The sequence below is a fragment of the Marmota marmota genome, unplaced genomic scaffold (genome assembly GCF_001458135.2).
Source record: "Marmota marmota marmota unplaced genomic scaffold, marMar, whole genome shotgun sequence".
Classification (NCBI taxonomy): Eukaryota; Metazoa; Chordata; class Mammalia; order Rodentia; family Sciuridae; genus Marmota; species Marmota marmota.
In genome coordinates, this window is record NW_025999932.1 from 3,253,805 (window position 1) to 3,263,757 (window position 9,953).

Below are 9,953 nucleotides of genomic sequence, written 5' to 3' on the forward strand. Positions count from 1 at the left end.
CTCTCTTTCTCTCTCTCTCTCTCTCTCTCTCTCTCTCTCTCTCTCTCTCTCCCCCTGTGTTCCTGTGGCTTGTTTGGATTTAATCAAGGTCTGCTGTAAACAGTGAAGCCAAGCTTCCCTTAATCATTCTTGCCATTAAGGGGTTCAAATACAAAACTCTTGCTTAAAATTACAACTCCACTTTGATGAGAAAATGTCCCAATCCACTTCATTTTACATCGCCCGCCCCCCTGGCCCTTCAGTTTTCTAAAGCAGTACTGGGAAGGGCTAATAGGGTGTTTTGGAACTCAGAGTTCCTTGTGGCTTTCTAAGTCCTTGAAGAAGGAAAAAAAAAAGGGTCCTCCTTACTGCCCTATCATCACTAATCAGGGCTTATGTGTGACGAGAAAATTGGAACCTTCACACGTGGCAGGCAGGAGACCAGAGGAGGCACAGTCTCATGCAGAAAACATCTCCACATCGATGGGACTGCTGGGGACAGAATATTCCCCTGCCCACGTGGATCTGGACGGCATCCAAGTTATTAATAGCTATGGTGACAGGACTGCACATGACATTGTTTCCCCTCGACGGAACGGAATGTGAGGCTGTGGGAGTGTGACATGGAAAGTCTGACGCTGGCTCTGTGGGCTGGCTCTCTCCTCTCGGGGCCTCTGTCCTTTGTGCTTTCCTGCTGCTGCTCCTGGGCAAACAGCTTGGTGGATGATGGACGTGGAATGACCTCATGGAGACAGTCTGGTGGTTACCCGCAGAGGAGTTAAAACACGTGGATGCATTTTGATCCCGGTCCAGGTATAGACAGGGGGTCCTGGAACAGCTGGGACCCTGGTGTGGGCTGGGTCCACAGAGAGAACCAATCTGGGCCTTTCTACCTGGATTCCTTGGACTGAAGGGCCTGTCCCTTTCTAGGCTGCTCAGCTTTCCTTCCGGTCAGAAAGAGAGCGTGGCGTGGCTACTGAAGTTGAGACGAACTCAAGCAGGAACCACATAAGGATGGCAGGCCAGGACCAGAAACACCAGCACCCTGGGGCAGGGGCATCAGGAGGCCAGTAGAGGCCACCAAAGGTCACTTTAAAAACCTGAGATTGCATGAACTACTTCCCTCCTTCAGTAGGGTGTGTGCATTTCTTTGTAAATTCAAGGGAGCTATTTGTCTTTTGCAGCTCCATGGAAATTTCAAGAATTTTTGCCCACACCTCACAAAGCTCCTTAATTGTTTCTCATCACTTTTAACTTATTGTCCTCTCCCAGCAGGGTCTGGTGGGTGGGGAGGTGCCCGTCCTCCTGGGCCACATTTTAGCAGTTCACCCAGGCCAAGCGGAGCTGCTCTAGGTCACTGCTGACCATTTTCAGCAGTCGGGACTGATCTCTGCTCCAGGCTTGGAACTCTGAGGTTTTGTCTTTGTGAACCCTGGGCCTCCGCAGGTTTGCCCTGCAGACTGGAGCTGAATCCTGCCCTCGGGGTTACTGCTTAGGATCTGGTTCATTCATTCACTCTGGGGAACTTTTCCTCTTTTGGAATAGTCGGGGTGAAAAGACCATTGTAGATAAAACAAACACATCATGACTCAGCTTGAAACTAGGCTCTACTGTTGGGCTCCACATGTGTTGACGGGTCAGCAGGACAGCAGCCTCAGGGCTCCTCCACCCCTGTGGCCTTAACACTTTCTGAGGTTTCTTGGAGACTCACAGAGCAGTGCCTTCAATTTGCACTTTACAGTTCTTGCCAAGGTCTTGGGTTTCAAAGGATCCCCTTGGCACTTGACAGGGAGACCCCACCTGAGTGAGACATGCAGTACAGACCCCATATTTCCACCCAAGTTCCCTCTGTGTTAGACATTCATTTCTTTTAAGCCTCACGTGCAGTGGTGGAAAACGGTCTGTGACTTAGATAAGCTAGTGCTTTCAAAGTCCTGAGATTTTTGCTCTCCTTGGTTGCTAAGGCCACAGATCTGAGGTAGGGGGCTGTTTCCCAACTCAAATCAATTTTGTTTTCATCGTTCAAAAGGGAGCAGCTGTCTTGGGGGTGGCAACTGATCCTTGAAGCCACTTTTGTGTTGGCTGTTTTGTAAACTGATGTGTTTGTTCTTAAAACTTCCTTGTTAACTTTGAGTGGGATTCATCCTTTCCTCTGATTAGCCACATCCCTGACTTCAGAGACTGCATCATTTATAGACTTTCTGGTTGGAACAAGAGCAATCTTTTGGCTACTCCGTCTTTGTTCAGAAGCATCAATCATCCAATTATGATAAGAACCATAACATTTTAGAGCTATCACTCAGGGATTTATGATATGTCTGCCATCTCCTTGTCCCCAGCCCTCTCTCAAAGGTGAGCTAAGCACCAAGCCAGGACAGACTCCTGATTCCTGCAGTTCCCGCCCGTGCTCACCATGAGTGCTGCACCTCAGGCCTTTGCATTTTGTACACAATGATGGCTGACCTGTTAGTTTCATCTTTCTGAGGTAACAGAATAATAGTCAACGGGACACACATGCATTTCTGCGTTCCCTTTCTTTACCTGGGGGCTGTCTGAAATCACTCATGATAAGCAAGAGTGAAGTAGTCTTCTGCTCCTCGGATACCTGCAGACAGCTGGGTAACAAGGTAGGAGTAACTAGATAAAATAAGGAGAAGTGACGCTTGACATCAACTCAGTTTCTACATTTTCCTCTCTGAATGCAAACTGTCCATATCACTTCTCCTTGGGTTCCTGTTACAGTTGTTATAGGAACAGACCCAACTGGTCAGCAGGAGGCTCCCCACCTGCATGGCCTGCTGCTGGCCTGACAGCGTCCTCGCTCTGATCCAGCGAGACGCTCCACCTCACCAACGCTCACCCTCCCTGGTGTGGTGGGGAGAAAACCACCTCCTCACTTATCGCTGAGCTGCCGAGGACCAGGCAGTGGGAAGAATTGTTCATGCTCCAACGCTGGATTCAGGAAGGCGACACGGTCTAATTCTACATCGGCTAGTACATTCTGGTACCCTTAATTCTTATTCTTAATCCTCCTTCCTTGTTTACTGATGTTTTCTTTCCTGCTTCTTTGTTATTTGATTAGAGTAGATTTTCAGCTTCTAAATTTTCCCTCCTCTGTCTGAATGTAAACTGTCAACATCACTTCTCGTAGCTTCCTCTTACCTTTTCCATATGAAGAGTCCCTCTTGGTCAACGGGAGCATCTCCAGGTCTGCTGTTGGCCTGCATGTGCCCTGGCTTTTCCATCCACTGAGATGCTCCAGACAGACTTCCTGTCCCCTGCCATTGGGAAGCCAGGATCCGCGGGCCAGGTGTGTCCTTGGGTGTCTCCAAGGCCAGTGCTCTTTCCTGCCTCCTTCCCTCTGTGTCTGTGTTTCCCTTCTCCCTTATGGAGAGGACCCAGAGTCCCGCCAACCTCCACCTATGCACACGCCCGATCAGACACAAAACAGCTTCAGAGGTGTTTTCGTGACACCCTGCTACCAGTAGTCGCTCAGTTTAAGGTCTCTGAACTATATTCTGATGAGGACTAGTTCAGAAGCTGCATGAATTCATTTCTTTTTTGTTTAGGGCTTTTTTTTAAATTTTAATTTGTTATATATGACAAAAGCAATTCTTCATTGTATGTGATGTGGTCAACCACCTGATTTGTATTTTGTTCATTTTTATCTGAATTTAATTTTAGCATTTACTTTTTATAAAAATGAGCAAGATACAAACTCAGTCCTCATTCTGAACCAATGTGGTGTTTCCCAACTGGTATTTATAACTCGCTTTTTCCATCACCTTTTCTGGGTGACTTTGCCCTAGACCAGGAGGATTCTCACCTTGTGGAGGGCTCTAACTTCACACCTGAGTTTTGAAGGTCGAACTTCGCACCACTGAAAACGCCCACTGTAGCAGACAGCCTCTGGGTCCCTTGGCCTCTCACCACCCCCACTCTTTCTCCGTCAGATTTTCCATTGATGACAAGTGGAATCCACTGTGACCTTGTGGGCCACAGCAGAGACCCTCTCCTTAGGCCCCTGTGGGAATCCCAGCTACTCAGTGCCTCGGCTCTCAGGTGAAGAGTGGGCGTCAATCCTGCTTCCCCACCCCCCGCCCTCTCCCCACGGAGGACCAGGACCTTCTGCTGGTCTCTGTTTCAGACACTGATTTCCATGGGCAGCTGTCCTTCCCTGCGTGGGTTGACTCTGGTGGTGCCATAAACGGGACTTCAGTAGAAGATCTCACCGTCCTTCAGGCTGAATTGACTCTGAGGGGTGAAAGCCAGAAGTGCCACAGGTGTCATCCCGTCGCCTACTTCTCTGTGCAATGAGGCTTTAGGACACTATGACAGTTACAAAGCTTTCCATGACTTTATGGATGACATTGCAGAGGGAAGGGTGGCATCCAGAGCCAGAATAAGTGTCCGCGTCAGAGGGGTTGATCTTCTCCATGGTAGAAGAGGTCCATTTTAATGGGCCTACCGCAGGCCCCTGGCTGGTAGAGTGGGTGACGGGGTCACAGTGGCTGCTCAACATTGTTCACAAGTGGCTTCCTGGACACCAGTCTTCCAGACTCGCCACTTTCTGTCTCAGACCTCCTGCCACTCCAGGTCAGCTCCCTCCTCCTCTCCACCCCACAAGGAGCGGGAGGGATCTCCACCTGGAGGAGGGTCTCAGCAACCCCAGGCCTCTCACAGCTGGTGGCCTGCTGATGCCCACAGGGTCCACTGAGTGGGGGGGAACGATGAGGCGTGCTTCAGAGAAAAATAACACGTGGGGGACAAAGGGGAGGCGTGTGGCGAGACAGGGAGCATGATCGGCTGTCGGCCAAGGCAGTTCCTCCTCAACCTTGGCTGCACTGGGGACCACCACGGAGCTACACAATCACTGACATCCTGGCTCCACGTGCAGAGGTTCTGATGGCACATCTGGGGTGCAGTCAGGGCATCGGGAGCTTTGAAAGGGTCCAGGGCATCTTTGCATGCTGCCAAGGCAGGATTCCTACTTTGCAGTTTGTCCTCTGCTCAGGTGACGCAGGAATGGTCCTATGAGAAAAGGAAGGAGCCGCACCTTCTGGAGGTGAGCAGTTGGGGAAATTCCCTGCTCCCTTCATCCCTGCTCTGGTTCTTGGGTCCCACATCTCTGCAGCCAGGGGACCAATCCCAAAAGCCCAGTGGGTCTGTGCCCTCCATATGTGGGATCACTGCTGATTTTTTACCACATCTGCCACACAGCTGTAAGAAATAAGATGCTCTTAAAGTCACTGATGATCCCTGGTATCCTGGCTACGTCATGAGTGGAGAGTGAAAAGCCCTGCACTTCCCACTGTCCCCCTCTAAGGTCTCTAACACGACAACCACACACACTCCACAGCCACTGTTCCCTCCCCTGGCCACACTCGCAGCCCTGTGGTCCACCAGAGACCTCTTCAATGAGCACTTTATTTCCTGCAGCCTCAGGGATCATCTAAGTCCCTCTCTAACCACGGGGTTCCGCTGGACAACCAGTCTCCTGTCCGCAGATGCTGGCTGAATCCTAGCTACCTCCCAGTGTCACCAGGGCAGATGGTACAGCGCAGAGCTGCTTCCCGGGTGCCGTCCCCTCTGGCACCAACTACCGTGCTGAAGAAGGAGCAGCCAGCTCAGCCCCATCCGTCTTTCGCAGGAGAGTAAATGTCTTGCGGAATCTCTGGCTGAAGTCCCCAGCCTGAGCTTTAAGGAAAGATTCCGGTGCTAACCCACTCGGGTGGTTTAGGGGACAGAATCTGACCAAATCAGGAAGGTGTCTTGAAAGCTGGCTCCGGAGCCGCCTACCCCCTGCAAGCTGGAGAGAAGCAGGGTGGCCCCCAGGTGCGAGCCAGCACAGTTCTGGGTGCTCCGACCACTCTTTCTCTGGGCACAATGTTTCTCAAGTGGAAGTTCAGGTCCACATTTGTTCCAGCCCCGGGTGACCTTGAGGGTGCTTTAAGCCTCTGTGCTGAGGCAGTGGAGGGTCTGCTGGACTCTGTGCTGCCACCTTAGGGAAGGGCTGAGATGTGCAGCTGTGGTTTGCCTCCTCATGGTTTTCTCTGGGAGCGGGCAGCTGGAAGCTCCCGTGTTCTTCTGAGTGGCTGGAGGGTCCCTGGTACCCAGCCTTCTCAGTCCACTTGGGCTTCTGTAACAAAATGCCATGGTGTGGTGATCTGTACACAGATCTGGAGGCTGAGAAGGCCAAGGTCAGGATGCAGGCAGATTTCATGTCTGGCAAGGGCCCTCTGGTTCATCAAAGGCACCTTGAATCTGTGTCCTCATGTGCAGAGAGGGAAAAGGATCTCTCTGGAGCTCTTTAATAAGTGCACTGCTCCCATTCACCAGGATGGGGCTCTCATAGCTAAATACCTCCTGAGGACCAGCCCTCTTAGCGTGCTTCAGGCACTAATGTGAATTTGGGGGGCACCAACGTTCAGACCGCAGCAGCTGGATACAGCCTTTCTCTCTGAGTGAGGTTTTGTAGGCCTGACTCTTGATATTCTACGTGGCCAACAGCAGAAAAAGGAGAATTTCTGAGCCGCTCTCCTGGTCTCTCTGTTGCCACTGGCCTATGTTTAAGTGATTTTTTTTTTTCACATTTCCTTGTCCGTCAAAAGTCCTACCTAATGATTTAGGTGGTAAAGAAGCACCCATGTTTTTGGAGATTTGGGACGGGCTACAAGTGCTATGGTCTGACACCCTGAAAACTCCTTAGCTGCCTCTGCTCAGGCGTTCACGCATCCCTCCATCCATCCATCCATCACTGACAAAAGGTCGTCAGATCTGTGTACAGACCACCACACCGTGGCATTTTGTTACAGAAGTCTAGAGTCTGAGGACACAGGAGACAGGATTCCATAGGTCCCCACAGTTTGTAGAAATGACAGAAATCATGATAGCTGACAAAAGGTGCCCTAGGGAAGGCTCATGCAAGGAACTTCTGAGAACTAGAAGGGAAAAGTCATGTAGAAGAAAGTGGAAGGTCTGAGCTTCCCATTCCTAAACTTCTGACTCCACCCGGTAACAGGGTGGTGCACGCTCCTCACTTCTTACCTGCCCATGTTTAGGGTACCTGCGTCTCTGTATGGGTGATTTTAGAAAATATTCCACGACTCCTTCAAATAGGTCAGGTTTTCCTCTAGATTTTCATGGTACCTGGTGCTTGGCCTTCATAGGACTTAACAATGTTGCTTCCAAACATCTGTAAGAGGAGTTACTTTCCCAGTGTTCTCCCTGCAGGGGACTTCCTGGGGGCAGGCACTGCATCTACTGGGACAAGACTATGCACACATGCCACCTGTGCCAGAGCAGGGAGCTTTAGAAATGTGTTGAAATCTGAATTTGTAAACTTACGTCAGGTGCCGCGCACACAGAATAGAGGTATCCTGATGGAGAAGGCTTCACGGCAAGTGCTGTCTCTCATTTGGGAAGTTCAGGCTGAGGTATCAGATGAACTGGTTCATTCTCAGGCTCAGGGCTGACCCAGGATGAGAGTGCCCTTCTGCTCCTTGGCCTTGTGCTCCTTGCCCATGCACCTGGCTGAGCAGGGCAGCAGGTCGTCACAGCTCTGTCTCAGCTGCATCAGCACATAACAGGTGGTGGACGGCCGTCCCTGAGGTGGGGACACTTTCCCACTGCTGCCACCCTCAGGGCTGTGGTCTACTTCCCACCTATGAATTGCCCAGTCTACAGTGCTGATGGACAACACTTTGAGACGTATGAAATGATGTTCTCCTAGCAACCCTAAAAAGGAGAGGATGTAAAGCAGACATAAATAGAGGTAAAATAAAAGCCAAAATCAACCAGCACCACCACCACAGAAAACCCCAGGCAGCAAGCAAGCATGTATTCAAAGAGTGAACGTTGTCTCAAGAGTGGAAGATGAGGCTGGGGTTGTAGCTCAGCGGTAGAGCACTCGCTTGGTACATGAGAGGTCCTGGGTCTGATCCTCAGCACCACATGTGAATGAATAAAATAAAGGTATTGTGTCCACCTACAACTAAACAACAACAACAACAAAAAAAAAAGAGTTGGAAGATGAAATCAAATTCTGGAAAATTTGCCCGCATTGAACTATTTTCCAGTGGTGTGCTTCTCAGGGTAAAGTATTCTTCTCCCATTCACAGACCACACTGAGAGCAGGGAGCACGTGTTGATTGTATTCCTGGAGAGAACTTCGGTTTTCCTTCATTCTACCAGGTATTCGTGGCTTGACAGGAGCCCTGGGGAGGCTTAGTCTTGATTAAGAGAAGGAAATTCAAATCAATTCAATGTTAAGCATAACAAGACCTTTAAATAAATTTTACATAGAAATTCTGAACCAGAATAGTTGTAAATAAAAATATCAGCAAGACTTGAGCCTGGAATAAAGCAAAACACTGCTCAAATACTAAAAGGTGGTAGAAACCCCAAACCAATGACCCAGGTTACATCTGCAAAAATGGCCACCTGTAAGAATCATGGGCTCCCTAGCCAGAGGGAATCTCCACCCAGGGCAGCTGGAGGATGACCACGGCTACTCACAGCATCCTTTACACTGAGTTTCAGTCTCTTTTCCCAAACAGAGTCTCAAGAAAGTAGGGCAAAACCAAACCACAGGGGAGCCCTCGCAGCCACACCCTGACGCACGGCATGGCAGCCCGCTAAGGTGCACAGCTTTTACGTTTTTATGGATCACTTTAATTTTTCAAAAATTTAAATATTAAAACAATATATCCCTTTGGGCTGGATGAGACTTGGAAAGATGCTGGGTTTTTTTTGTTGTTGTTGTATTTTTCTTCTGTTCTTTGCCCTTTGGTGGGACTATTCCACCCATTGAGCAGGCCGAACTTGCTCTGATGCTGAGATCTGGGGAATCACCTGAGGGTGTTTACTCATCTGCATGCTGGAGGGGTTACATAGCCAAGCCAGTGCCTCTCTGGAGGGGACACCTGAGCACATCTCAGGATGTCTTTGAGGCCCCTTTCCACAGCTTCTCCGTCCCACTCCTGGAATGGAGACAGACCTGGGAGAGTCTGCCCTTCCGTACAGTGGGCCTCTTCCAGGGGTGGCCCAACTGTCCTTTCCCCATTAGTGAGATTCCCCACCCAGCACCCTGTTTAGGAAACCAGAGAACACATGGATGTGCTCTGTTCAGAGACAATGAAACCTCAGACACAGCGCGTGGGGCGCGGGTTGTGAGCTCTGCCCGCCAGGGTGGAGAGCCGGCAGTTCTTTTCACAGAGAAATGGGGAGTTTGGGAACGGAGAGCCTTGGGTCCAGATCTGCGCCAGGCAGCTTCGGCTCCTTTCCTCTGCTTCCTTAGCATCCGTTTTCTAAACTAAATAAGAGGGATGAAAGCGCTATGTTTTGTGGGGAAAAACAAGATAAGAAACTGAATAAAGAAATGGCCTTCCCTTTTATGACCAGCCGAGAGCACGGCGGGGGGTCTGCACACAAGCTCCTCATGAGGGCTGGGCCTCACACCTGACAGACTGCCCTGATGCACGTCACAGGAGTTACAAAACCTCCTGGGTGACCAAGATCAAAGATGCGCTTGGGACTCACCTCCCTGCTCCCGGGTTCCGTGTTTGTTATCTGTGCTGACGTCGCTCCAGGCACACACACAGGCAGGTCCGCTCACTGTCGAGCTGGTACCTTCTGCAAAGAACCACTTTCTTCCTGTGCTCAGTGGCAGCGCCATCTTTGCTCCTTCAAGCCACGGTATCGCCTTTTCTTAACTCGATGAAGAGGAAGCTTGCTTACATTCCGAGCCTTGGATGGCACCGTGAGGTTCAAAAGCATCTCTACACAGATTGAGTCGACTTTACTAGAACAACAAGATGAAGTGTCAGCTCTTTCAGTTGAGAAGACAGATGACTTTCCGGGTCCCCCTCAGGCTTCCCGTGTCCTCTGCCCTGTGACTTTGCTCCACCTTGCAGGGCTGGCTGGGACCTCTGCCAGAGCCGACACTGCAGGGAGGGTTGAGGGCTATCCCTTCT